We start from the raw sequence: 22,263 nt of genomic DNA on the forward strand, positions 1-22,263 counted from the left end.
TGGCTTTTTTTATTGTTCTTTCAAACAGTTCTCCTCTTATAGTTCACCAGGTATTTCTCATTTCTCTGACTGTGAAGATTCATTCAAAACACTCTCCTCACATATCAACACAATGAAAAGTCACTTTCAGTAATTTGGCAAAACAACCAGCAAACCTTCTGTGTATGATGACTAGTTGGAAGAAAGAAAAAGATTACAAATTAAAGGTATCACATGCTCTCCAAACAATGCTAAGACTACATTCTTACTGCCTGATAATTAAGACACTCTTCTTTATATCATTATTGCTCAGAAGAGTGGTAGAAAACCAACTTGAGTAAAATTTACAATGACAGCATCATATTTGCTCACATTTTTATTTGGCATATATAGATGCACAGTGCCAACAGAATCTTGACTATTCCATTTAGTGGAGTGCAACTTTGTAGACATTCATTCAAAATATAAACAGTGCTTGATTCTGAAAATATTTCAAAATGGTGGACAGGTAGCTTTTGATGAGTGTGTTACCTGCTGCACACTAACGCTGGTTCAGGGAGGGATGTTCTTCCAGGGGAACTGGGAAACATCTCTCATCTCAGGACAAGAGAAGACCAGGGATGCAGACCGGAGGAAACAGGAAAAGGAATATTTGACACTAAGCATCCCACTCAAATTGCAGCCCTTCTCTAATCAAGAAACATGTTCTGTTATAAAGGGTTACCCATATATGCACCATCTGTGCCCAAAACACATAAATCTGCCTGTAATGATGAATCAAAATTATGAGATGGGACAGAATCCTCTGGCTGAAGTGACCTGCTGAGTTCATTCTCACATCTGTTGTGGATGCTATTCTAGTAAGAATGTGGGAACAAATTTTAGAATTCATTTGCTACTTGGCAAAAAAAGAAAAAAATGAAAGAACACTATCCCTTCAGCCTTTCCCCTGGGACCACCAGAATGTGATCAACTTAAGGCTCAATTCAATATTTGATCTCCCAAATGAAAGGAAAAGGAATCAGCATTAGCCCAAACAGTTCTTTGGATGAGCCACTCATCCTGTCTACAAGAATTATTTTAGAGATTTCCCATGGAATTTGCCCATGACTTGGTGAGAGTCTGCAAGTTTTATGGTCTCTCTCCCATGGTATGTGCTCTATATGGTTTGCAGATAGTTACCGAAAATACTTACAGCTGAGAGCTCCTTACACACCCCTCACATCAGCACACACATTTACACTCTCTTTCCAGCTGCCCGCTATATTTAAAATCATAGAATTTCACCACAATGTTTTCCCACTTTGGGATCTTGTTTAGTGTAAAGTCATGAATTAAAATATAAAATACCACCAAAAATACTGGTTATACCAGAGCCATCCAATTATTATTACAAAGTGAATTTTTCTGTTTCCACCAAGTTTTCACATCCTTCACTGCCCCAAAACAAACTGCCAAAGGATCATTATAGCACTTGTTTTCACCTTGATCTAATGGGAATTCTCATTCATACGAGTTAGATAATATGTAACAAAGAAATACCCCACAGGACTGGATAGTTTTAATCAAATTTGAGCCATATCATGCCAGGTAGAAATGTATGGCTTGGCATAAAAACCTGTAAGTCCATATGTTCTAGATAAAGAGGTAAATGTGTGTGTACATGTGGGTGAGTGTGTGTGTGTGTGTGTACATACACACACACATGTATATATATTTAATTTGGATATGCTGTCAGTTCTTAAAGTCCCATGTGTCTCACTTTTTCCTTCATTGTTGATGGTTTTGATCTTCTTGATGTTTAGGGACTAACAGAGACTTTATGACCACATGTTTCAAGTCAGTCTCCAATGTGAAAGAGAAAGGTTATCTGTGTGTCATAACCAAAAATTGAATGGACTTTAATGTAAAGAGCAACTATGGCAAAGAAGAAAAAGATAGAAAGGAAGGGAGAAAGGAAATGAATAAAATAGTAAAAAGGGATCTCCAGGAGTTCACACAGTGGTGCAGTGGGTTAAGGTTTAAGGATCCTGCTTGCTGCAGCTACCTGGATTTGATTCCTGGCCTGGGAACTTCCATATGTACACAGGCAAAAACAAGGTAAGATAAGACTGTGATCCCCAAATGCAGTCATCCTCCATTTCTGCCAATGTCATTGGCTTCCAAGTCCAGCACCTTTGCTTTATTATTCAGGCACATCCGCATTTAGATATTTGAGGTACGTGCTCCAGAAGGACAGGGATTGTCACATGACATGGGTGATAGCATGAGGATTAATTGAAAGTAATCATTCATTGGAGAATATTTAAGAACAGTCTATTTCACCATAAATATTCCTCTCAGCATCACCTGCATGAATAATAACTTCTTAATTTGAAATTCTTGGGAAAGTCCTCCGTCCTTTCACAATTAGGATTGCTTTATCCCATTAGCGGTCTCTCCCTGAGAACAAGCAGAGGTCTAAGCTACTCAGCAGATAGTAGTTGGATGTCCAGCCCTGTGCTAGTGGTCCCAATGCACTGCACTCTCTTAAGGAGGCATCTACATTGCTCTAGGATCTACTTCATTTCTGATTAAAAAAAATAAAAAACTAACTTCTGAATTAGTTTTTGTGTGAAAATATGTTTGCTGTGGATTGATCAACTCTTCCAACAATTAAAAGATCACAAATCAGAGTTCCCATTATGGTTCAGTGGGTTAAGGACCCAGTGTTGTCTGTAAAGTATATGGGTTTGATCTCTGGCCTCAGTGGGTTAAGGATCCAGCATGGCTGTGGCTGTGGCTGTGGCATAGGCCAGCAGCTAGAGCTCAGATTCAACTCCTAGCCTGGGAACATCCATATGCCGGGTGTGCAGCCCTAAAAAGAAAAAAGAGAGAGAGAGAAGAGTATAGATCTTGGAGAAGAGCACATTTATCCTCTCACTCTCAGCTTACCAGTGTCTAGAATTGTATCATATGCACTGAAAGGGCTGCATCAAAGTTTCCCATGGCTGATCATCTGGAAGGAGGGGAAGAATCAACATCTCACACCTGGGCCTGTTCCTGGTCCCTCCATTCCCTATCCAGAGATAAGAGTGGCCTTTGACACTTCCAATTCCATTATAGTATACTTGTCTCTGGCCCAGTCTATTATCTCTCCAACCCTGGCATCATCCTCAATCAGCTAAAACCATTACTGCAAAACTGTAGGCGATTAACCTCCCTGTGTCTCAGTCTAAACTGATATAAAGTGCAGGATTTGCAAATATTAAGGCTAAGGTCCTTCCATACCTAAAATACTATTGATCTGAGAATGCACAACCTTGGAGAACAAGCTGCCTTCCATGCACGTCAGTATGTGGACACCATCCATGGCCTGATGGCCCACTCTTGCTTTTCTTCCTATTGTATGAGTCACTCTTCCAGGGCTCAAGGTTCATGCCTCTTTTTTTTTCATTCTATCCCCAAGCCCTTGATGATTTCAACCAAGTCTATGGCTTTAAATGCCACCTCCTTAAGATAAGGATTTCCAAGTTTATATCCCCAGCCTTAATCTCTCCCTTGAACGTCAAACTTACATATAACTTTATTCATCATCTCCTCTTAGGTGCTCTTTGAGCATCTAATACTTAACAAGTCTAGAACTGAACTCTTGACATCCACTCCCACCCCAACTCCAAACCCTTGACACCCCTCCAGGGTTCTAAATCTCAATCAATCTTACCACTATCCTGCCGCTTTCATAGATCAAAAACCTAACTGTCATCATTGGCTCTTTTCTTTTGCATCCACATCCCTCATCCACCAGCAAAGCCTGCTGCCCTGATACCGTGACCATCTCATATTCCCCTCTGCCATCACCTCTGGTCCAAGCCACTGTAATCCCTTATGTGGTCCATGACAACATTCTCCTAACTGATCTCCCATTTCCCCAGCCTCTGATCCACACTGCAGCCTTTTAGGACAAAGCAGATCATATAAATTATGCAATTAAAATATTTTAGTGTTTTCGGGTCACACTTGAAACCTATGTGTCCACATATGGCCTCCATGCCCAACATGATGTGAAAGGTCTCCCCTTCTCCATTGCTCCCTCCCTAGCCTCCTTGTCATTGATCATAGTACCCAGCCTGCTCCACTGCAGGGACCCCCTCCCACCTTGCTGCCAGCAGTGCCTCCCTGCACAAGCTTTCTGAGCCCTCTCCCTCCCTTATTCAAGTCCCTGCTTGACTATTTCTTTAGCCACAAGATATAAAATAGTACATGCCTCCACTTTCTTCCAATCCCTCTGCTTTCCTTATCACATACATTGCTCCTGAAATAACACTGTGTATGAATATTTACTATTTATGTATTTATTTGTTCCTCTACTGGTATGGAAGCTTCACTAGAACAAGGACTAGGTCTGCTTTGTTTACAGGCTAAATACTAACTATGGAGAATAGTGCCAGGCTATGTCTTAAGTAAATCTTCTTGCAGTATTCATGCATGTGCTCCAAGCATATAGGCAATTCTAATCTGAGCCCCTAAAGGGTATTTTGTGTGACAGTTCAGTTCAAAAGAATTTCTTACCTTTAAACCCAGGAAGAATAGTAATAATATTTGTCATTTCCTATAGACTCACTATGTTGCAGGTAATGTGCTAGGTATTTATTATTTACTTACCTTTCTTAATCCTCCAAAGAAAACTATCTGGGGATTACTTCCACTTTTGAGATAAGAGACCAGGAGTATGGGCTTCACAGCCAATAAATGACAAAGCAGAGATAAAATCTCAAGGCTCCCCAAGTCTGCACAGACTATGTGCTCTTAAGTTTCATACTTTAACTCAAAGTTTAAACTCAAATGCCTGCAAAGGCCAATCCATATTGATAATGAAGGTTACAGGTTGGAAACCATTCGATGGCCTCCTTGCTTTCTTTTGTCAACTCTATTTTGATAGAGATCTGGGTGCAGATAGATATTCTTCTTCCTTAAAAAAGGCAGTCAGGAATTCATGATGCTGCTTCAAAGGAGAGGTTCATCCGGTGGGGCAGGGAGGGCAGCTCCCACGGGAATACGGGTCCATCTAAAGGAGAGAAGCCACGGAGTTCCCATTGTGGTTTAGTTATTAAGAGCCCAGCAGAGTATCCGTGAAGATGAGGGTTCGATCCCTGGCCTCGCTCAGTGGGTTAAGGATCTGGCATAGCCACAGGCTTGTGGCATAGTTTACAGATATGGCTTAGATCCTGCATTGCTGTGGTTGTGGCATAGGCCAGCAGCAGCAGCTCCAATTCCACTCCCAGCCTGGGAACTTTCATATGCCACAGGTGCAGCCTTAAAATGAATGAATGAATGATTGAATGAATAAATAAATAATGAAGAGCGAGCAAGTGAGGGAGAGAGAGAGAGAAACAAAAAAAAATGGAAGCCACCGTATGGCCCCAGGCAACAGTTGCCATGAAGGAATGCAGATCCAGAGTGGTCAGATTTTCTCCTCTCTCAAAAGAAAGTAGAAATACCAGTTTTCAAGTGAAATTTCCCCAACTTTTAAATGTTAGCTAAACACTGTCAAGCAGTAGAGACCATAGAAAGCATATCTGCAAACGATGTTCAGGTCACAGACACTCTGGCTATAAATCCTGGTCAAAGTTCTGTGCCAGGTATTATATAGTTGGGCCAGGGAAGGTGAGAGAGGATGAAGGAAGAGACTACTCGGAGATATGTCATCAGCAAAGAAAAGCTAGCACTTGGCCATGCTGTTGCCATGTGAGATAATTAACCCCATAAGCTTTCAGCAAAGAGGGAATTACTCCCATCTGGGGCAGTCAGAAAAGAAATCACAGAGCAAGTGGAATTAGAGCAGACTCTGAAAGCTGCTTTGTGTAAAGAGATACTTCCTACACAAAAGGAGAAGGGTACTTACATAGGTGTTGCAAATAAATAATGAATTATTTCAGAAAAATAATTATTTACTAATTAGTAAATAATTTTAATAATAATTATTTAAATAATTATTTCAGTGTTCAGATAATGAATTCCATGTAATATTCTGGAAAGCATGAGGCACTCTACACACTTAAATAAATCTTTTCTTTATTGCAATTAGAACTGACATCATATAAAACAATTTAATTGATCTCAAATACCATTTTGCACAGAACAGGTACCATTTTATAATGATAACTTGGTATTTTCAGGTTCTTAGATTTAACTATATTGTAGGACTAGGGCATTAAGCCATGCAAGTTTTTTTTAAATAACATCTCCATTTGTATGTTTATATTTTATACCTGGGGGTCAAAGAGACTGCATTCACCTTATTCCTTCCTTCCACTGTTTTATTTATAGATTTTGTGCTTTAAAAAAAAATCAATTGGTTCTCATTTTATTGGTGACACGGAGGCAGCTTTGAAAATTCAATGTGCCCACATTTTTGAAAGTTACTTCCAGGGATTAGGAACTGATCTGAAATGTCCAGAAATGATACCTTCTCCTTGGCTTTCAGTAACTTTCTTATCCTCAATCTGATGGCTGAAGGTTTTCGGCTTGTGGCTTTTACAGTGATGTTAGTGCTTGTATTCCTGCCCGTGAACAGATCTGTCCACCCACATAGCCCAACTACACTGTGCTCATGCAATTATAAATTAAATAATAATTTAATTTTAAAATATTTAAATTTAATATTTACATTCCATATTGGGCAATATATTTTGAAGACAGCCATTTTCTGATGGATGTTTTTAATTTTAAAAGCTCCGATATAAGGAATAATAAAAGTGACATTTTCAACTATTCTGAATTTAGGAGCATAAATAGGAAACTTCAGAGCCTCGTTTTCAAGAATAGATGCTAACAGGATAAACAAAATTAAACCTGTCATTATGCAAAAATATTTTGCACCCTATGCATGATACTTTAACATGCATTTTATGGGGTTTGCAGGGAGTTTAATTTTCAGGTTAGAGTAAAAGAGAGTGTTACCAAGTATAGGTGATAAATTAGGTTATCATAGTAGTATGTATGACCCTTAAAAGTGAGCAAGCCAAATACACCTCAAAAGACAGAGTTATTAACCTTAAAGTGGATCACAGATTTGATATGTGGGGAAGGGTGCAAGGAAGCTGTAGAGCTTTGATTAATATTCCCATTATTTGGTTACTAGTATTAAAATATTTGAACATAACACATATAGGCTCGTTCAGTAGAGTATGTGGGAAAATTTTATCTCATTGCTTTTCCAACCTGATTTCTGCCTTTCCTTTCTGAATTCACTTCTTACCATCTTGCTACTAATACCTAGAAGATTTGATTTCAACCACCTTCACAAGCTTTCAACTGGTTTTTTCCTCTGCATGCCTTATTCATTCCCACTTATGGATCTTTGCTTTTATTACTGGGATTATGACCAATGGAGCAAGTCAGACGTGAGTTTAAATCCCACTTCTCCTAGCTATAAACTATGTCTCTGTGCAAATGATTTAACCTCTCCATTTCCGTGTCCTTATTCATGACATCAATACCATGTGTAGTTATTGCAGGGACAAAATCAGGTAGGTACCTTATCACAATGGCAGACACGTAATTCGTATCAGACCTCAGTAAGGGTGATACTTCCTTTCCGTACTGATGCAGCTCAAAGCTTGACTATCAAAAACCTGCTCTCGACTCCTCTTGACGACAGAATATATGCTGCCATGGACAAAGCATTGCACAATGAGAAGCATAGTCAGTACTCAGCCCATCAAGGTCACCTTAGAGAAATCATGGAAATTTCCCAGGCTCAGCCCCCTTAACAAACAACTCAAGGGGGAAGACTCTGGGGCCTCCTTCCGGATCCAAAGTCCTCTAACTCTACTTCAGCTACTCCTGCTTTGCACATACATTTTAGCACAGCTGGGGAGATTGCTCCCGCATTATGCTGTATTTGTTGGCACATCACCTCATAATGATTTTCAGATTTAAAAAAGCAGTATAATGCAATGAACAAGGGGATGCCTTCTAAACATTTTGTACCTAAAAGTGAGGCATTTGAGGACAGAGAGGGGAGAAAATAGTTGCTCAATAAAACGTAAATGCACATGTACTCTCCCCCTTGCAGTGAATGGCATTAATCTGCTCAATACCACATTCCTGCAAACAGGATATCTCCTGGACTTAATTTCTTTCTTAAACTCTTACCACATTTCCATTTTCCTTGTATGATAAAACAATATTTTATGTCAGCTTACCCACTGGAAATATTATTAAATTTCTTACATTCATTTTTAGATAATAGACACTAGTCTTTTATCTAGTGTTTAAGACACTAGTCTTAAACATGCAAAAGAAAATTGAAAAGTCCTTTTATTTTACTATTATTTACATAACGTTTGCTGTTGCTTTATAAAGAAAATAAAACATGGACAGGAGTAGAAATGTGTAACATGTAGAGGTGACAACTCCCTTCCCTCACTTATTTTACCCAAAATTTGTCATTTTATCAGCTTTCTGTTTTAGCCCAGAATGTCCATGTGTATACTAGCTATGTGCACACATCTTCCTTTTTAATTTACACTGTGTAACATATTGCATAAGGGTTTTCTCTACCTCACTTTTTACTCTTAATGCTACTTCTGGGAAATATCTCCTGTAAGCCAGGTAAAGCCATGCTTGAGACTTTTTAAAAGGGATTCCATGTTATTCCATTATAGGGAAAATTTCACAATTTGTATTCCAACACCCTGTTAACAGACCCTCTAGTTTTTTCCAGTTGTTTTGTTATTATGAACAATGCTGCAGTGAACAATGTTTTATTTCTCTTTTGACGAACTTTGCTGAGCATGTCCTTTGCTCTGTGACTGGGATTAAAAGGTATGTGGATGCATTTGCAACTCATCTTAAAAGATTCCTTATAATCATTTTACACCTTTAACCCTCTCAAAAATCACTGCCCTTTTTACAAATGAGAATAAGTGGGGAATCTGGTAAGAACACTCGATGCATAAGTGTAGAGACAAAAATCAGAACTTCTGCTTCCCTGCATTCTTCCTCTCTTTCTGTCACCTTGAGCTACATGTTCTACGAATTCCAAAGAAAAGGTCATTTGGAAAATTGGGCATCTCCAGCAAATGGATTAAGGTGGTGGTTGATAAACCTTTGAAGAACTACATAGAAAGAGACGCAAAGAAAGACATGCTGTGCTTTTTTTTTTTTTTTTTTTTTTTTTTTTTTTCCTGCAGACTGACCTCTTTGGAGTTCCAATAAAACCAAGCTTTTCTCTTTGCTTGTTTACCAGGTTCTATGAGAGAGAATAAAGAGAAAGATATTCCTGTTGATGAAAATGATGACAGATAAAATGTGTTTGAAAGCTATAAAAGCTTCTTACATCTGGAGCAGCTGGCAGCCTGGGATTGGACTCTGAGGGGAGCTTGTAGATATCTAATTTGAGCCACGGTTAAAAGTAAACTTGGGAACAGCTGATTCAGTGCAGTTATCTCTGGCTCTGGGAAGTTTTTGTGATGTTCAGAGGCTGGCACATAAAAATCCACATGACACACATTTGCTGAGTCTTATATCTGTATGAAAATGAACAGGGATGATTTACAGGAATATATTAGACACAGCTGTTCTTGTATAAACCAGGACGTAACATGCTACGGCAGGTAATGAGCCACTAAAATGGGAAGGAAAGACTGGCTAATGGTTCAATAATTATGTGTATTAAAATACACAAATATCATGCAAATACTAGTGGCCCAGAAATCAATCTGATTAGACAAATTGTTAGTCACTCAAGCACCTACCACAAATAAGGTATTGTGCTGAAACTCAAAACGGACAGTCCTTTGTCCCTCAACTATATTTTTGATCACTCATCTGAGATACTATCTCCAAAATGAGGCCACTTAGTACTGTAAGTGAAAACAGTGATGGGGGTAGGTCAGGGCCAAGTATTAAGGTCATCTAATCACAAGGCTGTGTCTTGAAAGCTATGGCACTAACTATGGTGATTCTGAGCACCAAAGATGTCAGCTCAAGTCCCACGTCAGAGCTTCCAAGGCTGCAAATATCGGGGAAAAGTCAAGGCCAAGAGAGGCTTTATTGGGTAAATTTACATGATAGGATTCTAGCATGATGAGCCTCTAAGCTTCATCAGGAATTCGCATCTTGGGGCTGAAAAGTGCTTCCTGAATGATGTTGAAAATCTAGAAAAGAGTCTGAGACATCCATATGTACATTTCTCTAATATGAGAAGACAATGCAATACATGTGATGTTAATCAATGGAATAAGCCCTGCTGTGTATATAAAGAGGAGAGAATACGTTTTCACTAGCATGGTCCTGGGTAATATTATTAAGAAGATGCCCAAAATGAGCCTGGAAGAGTACTAAAGTTTTGGACAGCTATTAACAATGAAAGGAAGGTAAAGAAATAACACTAGCAATAACACTAGCAAAGCTATAGAAGTAAAAAAAAAAAAAGAAAAAGAAAAAAAAGACATAGGAGAAAGGGAGTAATTCAGAATGGTTCAAGTGAAAGAAATAGAGTAGGAAATCAGGCTGAAAAGGGTTTAGGGACTGTCAGGGTAAGGAGTTTACATTTTATTTAGAAGACAGTGTGAGTCAATATTTTCAATATTTTGATCAGGGAGACAATTATAATTATAATGATTATAATGGCACATTTGGAAAAGTACTCAGGTAATAATTACAAGGTGGCTTGGAAAGAGAGTTCTGAACTGAGCCTATTACAGTAATCCAGGTGCTAAAAGCTGAGCTAGAACAGTAGTGGTGGAGATGGAAAGGCAGGGAATGTTTAAATAGTTATTCTGAACTTTGACTTGAGAGATATGAAGAAAGCTGGCACCACTAAAGAAGTCACCAGGAAGCATGTGTTTGAAGGAGATATACATGTCTATTGAAATCAATGAATTGGTGGGGCTTCAAAGCAGAAATATCCAGCAGGCTTTTGGAAATGTACAAATGGAACTCAAATGCAGTAACCAGGCTGGGACTCCATGTTTAGAGTTGATTTTACTCTGCTTAGAAGTGATACTTGAACACATATGGATGAGGGTAGGGATATATGCAGGAAAACACAGAGAGGATAAGAAAATAGACCAAGGCATCCAACTCCATAGAGCAAGAACAAGAAGAGCCAGGTGGGGAATCAAGGGAGGAAAGAGCTGCAACGATAATGAGCTGTATGTAATAACGCAGATGCCAAGACAGAGGGAAATTGGAGGAGAACAAGATAGCTACAAGTATAAAGTATATCAGTCAAATGAGGAAGGTCAGGGGCTGAGATGGGGCCATTGAACTTGATCTGTAGACTGAGACTAGCAAACTTCAATGAAGCAGTTTAAAAAAAAATGATGGCAGCAAAAGACACATAGCATCCTAACCTGATCTATTGCAGCAGCCCCTCAACTGGCCCTCTTACTTTTAACTTTGCCCTTTTTTCAACCATCCTTCTTTCTACCCATAGTCACCTTTACAAAATTCAAATTTAGTGATATCATTCCTTTTGTTAAAATTTTTCAATAGCTCCCATTGTCTACAGACTCCAAGATTCTTCCAAATGGGGCCACACCCAACTGAAATCAGTTATACTATTTTATTCTTCTTGCAGGTCCTCACTTTTTATATTTTTACCTTTGCTAATGCCGATTCTTCAAAGTATTATACCTTCCAACGCCCACCAGAAACCCTATGATCTACCTCCATTACCTCCAGCCAGACTGATTCCTGACTTAGTGCTTCCATAGAATTTGTCAGGGATTGTTACCCTATTATTACAACACATGTACTAGATAATAATTTGTTTATACATCTTGCCTGCCTTACTGTGGTACAGAATTAGACACAGTGTTCTACTCATTCTTGTGGTCCCAGCACCTAGCACAGTCCACATATGTTACTTTTCATTGCTTTTGAATGAAGGAAGGAAGAACTGCATCAATAGCTCCTAAAATGCAAGGTGTGTGGGGATGGAGTGAGCTGAGCTTGTCTGAAGGCAGAACAAGCAGAGGAGTAAGTAAAGGGAAGAGACTGGTAATGAAAACAGAAAGAAAGGAGGAGATAATAGAGCTCTGTCCTGAAGGAATCAGGATGTCTGATACACGTAACTAGTCTTGGAAAGAAAGTGAGCCACCTTTTCAACCAAATTAGGGGGCCATGGACAAGAGACCATATGTGAAGTGACAATTATTGAGCCCCTTTTATGAGTCAGGTACTGGGCTGTTTCACATACCTTTGCTCATTATTTATTATTATAAGTCTTGTTATCTATTTACAGATGACAGGACCAACCATAAGGGTTTTAGAACCCAGTTGTGGTCACAGAGAAAATTCGAACCCAGGGTTGATTGCTCTAAGGCTCTTTCCACGACATCCATTGGAGTCTATCATAGGATATTAAGAGAACAAGGCATTTGAGATTGTTAGGAGGCAGAATTAAAATAGCCTGGCTGGTGTAGAGACAAACGAAGCCAGAATGCTGCTTGTATGAATGTAATCATGTGTGATTCTACTGCGTTTACCAATTTAGGCTGAGAAGGAAAAGGCTTCTGTTACGTTTTGAAGTTTGCCATAGTCTTCTGAATGTTTCCAGCACTTTCCTGTGGATTCAGGAAGAATGCATTAGTTAATATATTTTACAGATATTCGTGAAGCACGGGCTATTAGGGCTCAGTATTTTGGATTTCCTGTGAATATCTAAGAAGAAAGAGACATCAACCTTGGGGAAAAGGTATTGTAATGAGCTTGGGTAGAAATGAAATTACTATGCCATGAGGTGGCCTATGTGTGGTATAAGAGTGATTCAAACAAAAATGAAGATGAGGCAATCATTGATCTGGACCTGAGTCTGAAGCTTGAAGAAAAGTCCATGCATCCAGTGTGGTTTTACAGATTGGATCAAGCTTATTTCTTAATTAAAATTCTTTGGTTGTTTCTCGATGTTAGGATAAAGTTTAAAATCTATACAGGGAGTTCCCACTGTGGCACAATGAGTTAAGAATCTGATTGCAGCTGCTCGGGTCACTGTTGAGGCACGGGTTTGATCCCTGGCCCAGCGCAGTGGGTTAAAGACTCTGGCATTGCCACACCTGTGGCTCAGATTCAGTTCCTGGCCTAGGAATTTCCAGATGACATGGGTGAGGCCATAAAAGAAAAAAAAAAAAACTATATCAGGACTCTCCTAGTCATATATTACCTGATTTCCACATTGCACTCCACTTATAACTCCTGACCTTCTAACCTTCCTGCCTCAGGGTTTTAGCATATTCTGTTCCCTCTGAAGGACTCTCTCTACCTCTTACCTTGAGAAATGCCTGACCATCTCTTTTTCTATCTCATTTTCTCTCAAGTCTCATCTGATACATCACTTTCCCAGGAAGCGTTTCTTCTGTGAGATTTAGACAAGATTAGTTATCCTTATTATATACTCATGGCAAACTAACTTTTTCACCATCAAATTACAACTGTTGTTCTATAGATATGTAGTTCACTACTTGTCTAATATCTGTATTCAAAATTAAATTATAAATTCCATGAAAGCAGGGATCATGTAAAACCCTAAGATCTAACAGACAAAAAAGTAGTACATTGGTCAGTCCAAGACTGGATTATTGGAGATGATTTATTTCATGTAAAGACTATAGGTGAAAAGACAAGGACATTTTTTAAATGTCAAGAAAACAGGTTATTGGAGATGTGATACAAATAGAAACTGAGAGGTATGTTTAAGAGGTATTTGAAAAGTAGAAGCAACAGGTTTTGGTGATTTATTGGGTGGATTATGTCTAATTAACCTGAGAGGCCTCATAAGAAGGTATTTAGGAATTCCCATTGTGGCTCAGTGGCAACAAATCTGAATAGTATCCATGAGGACGCAGGTTCAATCCCTGGCCTTGCTCAGTGGGTTAAGGATCCAGCATTGCTGTGAGTCACAGATGTGGCTCGCATCCGACGTTGCAGTGGCTGTGGCATGGGCCAGTGGCTACAGCTCCGATTCAACCCCTAGCCTGGGAACCTCCATATGCCTCAGGTGCAGCCCTAAAAAGATTTTTTTTAAAAAAAAAGGTATTAAAATTTGCATTCTTTACCCTGATTTTGAAGAATTCCTTTCTCAGGTCTTTGACAATATCTTTAAATATTGCAGCTACTTTTTCCTACATTCTTTATAGAATATCCTATAAATATTTATTGAGAACCTATTATGTTATAGGCACTCTTCTGGATTCTTGATCAACATGTAGGGAAGCAAAGCTTCCCAACATTCACAGAGGTTGCAATATTTTGCAGAAGAAAAAAAAAAAAGAGTAAAAAGTATACACCAGTATGTTACATCATATATTTGAAGGTAGTATGTTTGAGAAATGAAAAAGTACACCAGGGTAACAGGAAACCCATTGAAATAACCCACTGACACCAGTCCACTTTTGTATAGCACATAACGTGTATTAATTTTTAAAGCATTTTTTTTTACTCTTAATGAAATCCAGAAACTTATCCAATTGTAAGTATTCAATGAAATATAATTGCTCTTTTTCTCATCTATGTCCGGAAGATAAAATCTTCAAGGTTAGGGAGGGAAGCAGTGGAAAGAAACCCTCCTTCTCTTCAGCGCTGTGGGCGGGGTGGTGGCTTAGATCCTGCATCAGCACTGCCATCTGCCCCTCCCACTGCCCTCACGAAAAGTGCTCCTGCACCTCAGTACTGAGCATCTCAGCATTTTTTCTCACACTTCTGGCTGAGTCCTTTATTTTGCCATCCTAAAAACATTAATTATTTTCTTAGGCTATTTTTCTATTTCTTGCATTCCTCACTTCCCTTTCTCTAAACCCCTTCACGGCCTTATTTACCCCCATAAAAGGACCAGACAGTGTGTTTTATTAGTGGGTTAAAACTAGCTTGTTTCCAAATAACTAGCTTGTTACATTTAATTTTTCATTCACGAGTTATAATTTTTTCATGGCTTTGTGAATAACATTAATAAAATTTACATATTCATCATAACAGTAAATAACACAATATAAGATGATAAATATTTAATAGCCTTTCCTCAACTTTTAGAGAACAGTTGGAACAATTCAAACTGTTGGACACTGTTTACTTAGAAACTGAGTTTCTTGAAACAGAAGGTAAACATATTTTTAAGGGGTTTTTACCATAACTTAAACAGTAGGAAAAGAATAAATTAACCCCTTCATTAAGGTAGTCCACAAGAAGACTGTTTTTTTCAGCTAAAACAAACAAACAGTTGGTTATATAGAATCCAAGTATTTAAATCACTTAAAGCTTAACCATAACAAATTTAAAAGTGAAACATTTAATTATTATTTCCCTTATTCCCAATAATGGAGTGTTTTTTTCATGTTAGTTAAATATAAGGATTATTTTGGTTTTGTACAAACATGACTATGTGTCTGAATGCTTTCAGTTAATAATCAGTCAGTTCCATAAAATTCTATACTCCTGGCTTCTCTTTAAAAAAAAAAAGACCAAAAAAAAGGGAGTTCTTGTTGTGGCTCAGTGGAAACAAACCTGACTAGTATACATGAGGATGTGAGTTCAATCCCTGGCCTCACTCAGTGGGTTAAGGATCCAGCATTGCCATGAGCTGTGGTGTACGTCACATACGTGGCTTGAATCATGAGTTGCTGTGGCTGTGGTATAGGCTGGCAGCTGTGGCTCCAATTTGACCCCTAGCCTGGAAACTTCCATATGTCGAGGGTTGGCCCTAAAAAGCAAAAAAAAAAGTTTTCCCTGTCTATATCAAAGTTTCAAATGAGCCACACACCCCCCCCAAAAAAAAAACTGAAACCAATACTATAGGTGCCCAAACCACTTCCAGGACATGAAAGAGAACTTGAAGATCGATTGGATGAGAGAGGGTAGAATTCCTTCGGGAAGTTGATGGCTGTGGTGTCGTGATACTGGAGAAAGGAGTATTTCCCACAAACTTCATCCAATTGAGGAGAAATGAAAATCCACCCTCCAAATTTAGTGTGTCTCCTGGTGTTTGAGGAATCCAGAGAGTGATATCTGACTTTTTCCAGAATCTAAAGGCCAAGGGCAGCAGGAGTGACCAACCAGGTGACCAACCCCAGGAGAAAAGAGCTAAGCTGGAAATGAGCTGAATATCTGTCAGTCACGGAGGGCCTTCCCAGCAAAGCTAGCTGGGATCTGGGAAGATATATGCTGAGGCAGGAATGAGCTCATCATCTTCTTTCCCCACTTGAGGTTTTCCAAGTTAAAATAGTCCCCGGAGGTGTTCCCTGATGGCCTACCGGGTTAAGGATCCAGTGTTGTCACTGCTGCGGTGCAAATCACTGCTATGCCAAGGGTTTGATCCCTGTCCCAGGAACTTCCACACACTGCAGCAAGGCCAAAAAATAAATAAAATAGAATAATCCATAGGGGTGTGTGTTTGTGTATACACACACGAATGTGTTGGGACAAATTATTTAGATTCAAAGTTCTGATTTTACACTGAATTCAACTTTTAAAGCTACACCTAAAGAACTATTAATTTTTTACCTTGAGAGTAATTGGACAAGATTTCCCATGATTCTACCCCATAGCCCAGAAATACAGCTTGTTGAAAGTAGGTTGAAAGGTGGCAAGAGAGGGAAATAATGAAGTTGGTTTTTTTCGATGTCCTTGTGTCCTCCTCCTTCAGTGAAGTTACACAACATAAGATTTTGTTCAAGGGACCTCCAAGGCTGTTCAGTATGTAGAGCATAGACAATTAGTTCAAATCAAAGAAATCAGTGTGCCTCACAGAAAGACGATGAAATTTTCATGAAAGAGGAGAAAGGATTGGGAAAGAGTTAGGTACTGATTACAGATGACTTGGGAGTTTGGGCATTATGAAGTCTGTGGACACTTCAAATGGTGGTCCCATTGCCTAAATATTTCAATGGATCACTCTGCATAACCATCTAAAACCTGAAAATTATCTTTATCAGCCTTTGCAATGCTTCTACAATATAGTATACCTAATAACAAGTAAATCAAGATATGAAGAAGCATATTAAACTACCATTTTGGTAAGCATAGGATTCTAAAGTTAAATGAATAAGGAGAAGTGAACTGAGGACAGGAAAGGAAATGACATGAATGGATAGTTCAACAGAAGTGACAGACTAGACACAGATCATTTGAAGAGCAGTGCAGAGAAAAGATACATCAAAGGATAGTTGTCCCCAGAAGTTTCTTATGTCATTTTGAATAATATTTGACTAAACACATGGAGGTAAGCATGGTCATGGGAACAGAGTTTTGAACTTGAAGCCAATGGACAAATGCTATCTTTCTACGTACTTGAACATCAAACTCCGGAACGTGTTTATTCTCAGTGTTGGGAAGACCATCCTCCTTAGGTCTCTTGGCCTCCTCCATGTCTTGCTAAGTTTGTCAAACATGCAGAGCCCTGACTGCTCTTTACTGGGGCCAATCATTGGGGTCATGGTTACAGAGAGCAACCTTGAGAAATGATGCAATGCCTGCCTCTGAAACAAAGAGAAGGTTTGCTTACGCCTTGCTATAACTCAATAGCCTCCTCAAGTTCAGTGTTCCTCAGCTGTAGCACAAACCCACCATGTCTACAGCAACCATCTGAGCCTTTCTGTATCACCCCACACAGGGATGAAGGAAACCCACACAAACTCAATGATGCCTGTGCTGCTTGTTGTGCTTTGAGTGACAGTTTTATGTTGCTGGTCCAGGATTCTTGTGTCTTCTGCCGGCTTCCATGAAACCTTAACGGGCAAACTTACCAGCTTGAAAATGGAAAAGATCTTTGCTCCAACAATCATCACTGATACCCATACTCTTTACCACCAAGCACATAGCTTTCCCTCATTGGATACATTGTTCTAAGGTATTCATACTACTATCTTTGGAATGCTTGAGGCAGTCCTTAACTTTTGTAAAACTTTGTTACCACCTCAAAACAAGTTAATAATACCTATATCCCTGAATAAGTCAGAATCCTCTTCTTATTGTTTGTTTAGTACTCATCTTTAAATAGTCATCTTTATAGTAAGCTTCAAGATGGTTTACATTCAGGTCGGCAAGTCCTTGTCATCTGAACCTTCCTTCCACTTCTTCCCCATTTCTCCAACTTTAGCTACTGCTCTTTCTACCCCAGAGACTTGTTTGCACACACACCCATAAAAATACACATCATTTGAATTGAGATGGTCTTTTGGTCTCTCCTCTACCCATCTTGTGATATTGATTATAAACTGGACATGTCAAAGCGTTACTTCAACATTATAACAACATGTAACATAATAAACAGGTTTAGCAATATGTAAACTATTGCTATAATCTTATAAATGGCAGCCTGCAGTGAGATAATTATGAGGATGAATAGTCTTCTTAATGTCAAATACAATAGTATTTTCAATAAACTTGTGACAAAGCATCTTCTCTTCCTTTGCACCCAATATTGAAGATGTGTGAAAATATGAACTTCTTCTCAGATTCATAAAGGCATAAGAAGAGATAGTGACATAATTATAATTATATTAAGCATGGTTGATTGGTTGTCATCACACTTTATATTTAACAATCCTGGGTGTTTTTACATGATAATGGCATAATGACAGTAATGAACTTAGAAGTTATTCCTAGCAGAGGATCACAGCAGAGTGTAATCGATTTCTGCACAAGCTATAAATGCAATCCCCAGCCTTATAGGTTATTGTAAATGCAAAGCACAAATTCTCATTCATAACTACTTAATTAAAGAACATTATTGGCTTACCTGTAATTGCTTTAATTTATCACAGTGTTACAATTTATAAGTAATGTGTGTTATTCTTCAGTAGTTTTATTGTAATTACACATAATTTACAATTCACATTACCCGATTTCTAATTAGCCTCTAAATATTCTTGGTTAGGAAAAATGAAAATAACTATTTTAAGGAGAACAGGATAATTAACAATGTATTAAATCTATTAGCTATCAAGCATTTACCAAACAATAAAGTCAAATAATTCAGGCTATTTAGTTGATGAGTTATAAAATTTTATAAAGTTATAGAGCACGACTTAGTCACTCCTAACATTAATAAGTCTCTGTTTCAGATTATTCTTGGTAGCACTCTGATCTGCATTCTGTTTATCAAAGCGACACATTGACCATCTATTAGCATGTTGAGGTGAATGGCACTGGAAAGGTGAACAGGATGCACACCCATCATAATCTTCCTGTTACAGCTTTCAAATTACTAGATGCAGTAAGTTGAACAATGAAAAACCCAATAAGATGAATCTTTTGTGTTTCTGGGGTTTGGAAAAGATAATATGGTTGTTGAGTGAGTCACTATTTGAATTTTTGTTGAAAGTTTTGTAAAATCTTGTTTTGCCATGAGATAACCTTAAGTCAAAGTCACATGAGCTGGCCTTTTTAACTTAAAGATGACTAATGAAAAATACAGGAGTGGCTCTAAATGTTCCATAGAATATGCAACCCCCTATACAGTGTGTTTTGAAAAGTCTTCAAGCTTTGGTATCTCCTCTAAATGAACCTGAAATGTTTACCATTAGAGATACATATTTGGATTAGGCTTATATCAAGACAACGTCTGTGAATAAATATATACTATGGAGCATGGATGAAACATTAATCTTTGGTCTCCATTATTGAATTCATAGGAATTCTTTTTTTTTTTTTTTAAGTGAGATAGTAACAGAGGTAAAAGGGACAAAGAAAATACTAAATCAGAAAAAGAAGAGAAGGGTAATGGTAGTGAGTTCTGTTGAGGACAGAGCCTTGGCAAAGTACTGTAAAAGGAATATGTATGGGGGTGGAGTGGAGCATATATACCCAGGAGACCAAAGAGCCCAAGAAGCTTCTGTGCATCAGGATTGAATAGGAGATCACAGGAAAGAACTGGGACTGGCATGAAAGACAAATGTCCTTTGCTGGGTAATTTTGCCTAAGGCCAACCATAAAATCACCTGCTAAGATTTTTTTTTTAAATCCCAGCCCTTGAAACTATTTTACTCCCATAGCTTTAATGAAAATGGAGCTTTCTGTGATTTCGAATAAAAACAATTGATTATTACTTTGTGAACTGAATCAAAAGATAAAGTCCTATGATCATAAATTTCACTTACACTTCAAGCCATATCACAGTAACTGCCAATCATCTACTAAATCCATCTGCATTAAAAGTTGGTAGTCAGGAATAAAATGGGTCCCCTTTTGAAATTCTATGCCATTTAAACTCACAACCATAGGCAGACATGAACTTGTTCATGGGACAAGTCTAGTCTATGGATTTTTGTCTTCTGATATCGAAAATATCCATATCCCCACCCAGCATCATTTTATAATCAGAGACCTAACCAAAGATCCCAAAGATTCTGGCCTTTTCAGGCACTCAAGTGTTAATAGGTCTGTCTGGGATCTTATATTAGTGGTGTCATTGTGATGAAATCAACAAAGCCCTATTTTGAGGATGTTTGGTACCAGCTTGGAAGCATTCTGTGATAATGGGGCTCATTGTAACTGGATTTGACCTGTGGTTAACTCATAGCCACCACTAAAAATGCATGCATTTAACCACACAGTATAATTCTAACCCAAACCAAGCTTTTTAGTCAGCCTACTGATGTCACCAAAAAAATACTGTGGAATTGATTAGCTAGCTGCATTCAATCTACTCAATATATTTTGTGCGTATTTTAGAGGCAAGAAATGTGCCATTATGATGTGTGTGCTCTCTGCATTTCCTTCTCTTCCAAAATGTCTATATGCTCAGATCAGTTATTAGTTTATAAATGGGTCTTAATTTTTCATAGAAAGAGGTTAAGTTGATTTTTCAACAGTAAAGTTCCTCCTTTCTTTCTGTGTGTCTGTGTGGTTTTAAATCACATTTGAACATATGTAAGAATATTACGTTGGAAATCTACGCTAATCGAAGCAAAGAGTTTAATGGGCTTCATAAAGGTAAGGACATGCCATACCTCAGTTGATTGCTTCTCAATTAGGATGCAGGATGTTATCCCATTCTTCCTTTTGGGTATGACTTGAGTCTGTACAGTGCAGTACATAAATGATTTTCCATGGCTTTTTAAAAGGCGGTGCATATTAATATTTTAAACTGAAGTAATTGCTTCTTGCTCAGCAATGGGTTTCATTTATGAGTGTTTATCCTCGGCAAATGGAAAGTATGGTTAATCTAAGTTAAAAATGGGTTCTTTAAATAGCTCTAATTACATTCTGTTTATATTTGTATGTATTAGACACTTAAGATTTAATCGGTAGCAGTTCTAACAAACCATAATGTTTATTAGCTGGTTTTAAATTATTGTTATGGATGGCAGTTGAACGAGAAAATAAATGACTTGTCTACTATAAAACTCAGTAAATAAAAGATGGACCAAGGTTTTAAAAATGATTTTTAGTACAACTTCAAAATTTAAACAAATTTATCAGAAAGAGTTTCCATAAGCAAATTCTTCTGTTATCAGTTTTTTGTTGTTGTTAAACATTCAGAAGAAAAGTAGTCTCTAATGGTATCAAGTTAGTGGGATTTCCAAAAATTATCAAAATCTTGATGTTAAGTGTCAACAGAAGAAATTAAATTTTATACTTTAATTCATGTTTATTTAACTAAAACAGCAAAGAGAGATTTCTTTCTTCTTTAGGAAAAAGAAAATTTTATTAAGAATAAACATAAACATCAGAGATAATAAGTTGAATTTTTTTTACGTTAAAACCCACCTGTTTTACCTTGATGTCATGCTAGCTTAAGTCAACTTAATTTGCTTATACTCTGCATTTTGCTTAACCAGAAAGGCTTGGTTGAGTAATGCTTCCTTTCTCTGAAATCTGTGCAAGGTCTCCCCTTATCTTTGGGGAAAACTTCTGAATTACACTTGAGTTTTACTCAGTGAATTAAGAGACTCTCAGTCATTTCATTGACATTTCATTTCCTATTTGTTTTTTTGGGATTTTCAAGACATGCAAAAGAAAGTATAAAAGATAATTTAATAATAAAACATCTTTATCTCTATAGAATTATAAGCATTTATAGTTGTTTTTAAAATGCAATAGCATTCCCAGAAATTTGTGAAATTATTAGTGTCCTTTTATAAATAAAGAAGCAGCAATAGAAATATTATGATGTTCCTCCCGTGGTCTGTAAGTTAAAAAAAAAAAATGAAACAACATAACAACATTCTATACCACACTTTCTCACTAGCAAATTTTTAATTAGAAAGCAGAGTGAGTTGTTCCCACTGTGGCAAGTGGGTTAGGGACCTGACTACAGCGGCTCAATGGGTTTGATTCCTGGTCCTCCACAGTAGGTTA

General features: G+C 37.9%; 1 protein-coding gene across 15 annotated transcripts in view; it reads left to right on the forward strand.

Moving 5' to 3' along the window:
- TENM3 (teneurin transmembrane protein 3) overlaps positions 1–22,263 on the forward strand; it is a 2,583,558-nt gene that overhangs the window by 1,755,327 nt on the left and 805,968 nt on the right. Inside the window, exon 1 of one of the 15 annotated variants that reach the window (XM_021076359.1) lies at positions 20,582–20,895. The exons of the other annotated variants lie outside the window; for them this stretch is intronic. The gene's annotated coding sequence lies outside the window, so the exon portion shown is untranslated. Of the gene's footprint in view, positions 1–20,581; positions 20,896–22,263 lie in introns of those variants that run through there. 15 annotated transcript variants of the gene reach the window in all.

The sequence above is a fragment of the Sus scrofa genome, chromosome 15 (genome assembly GCF_000003025.6).
Source record: "Sus scrofa isolate TJ Tabasco breed Duroc chromosome 15, Sscrofa11.1, whole genome shotgun sequence".
NCBI lineage: Eukaryota > Metazoa > Chordata > Mammalia > Artiodactyla > Suidae > Sus > Sus scrofa.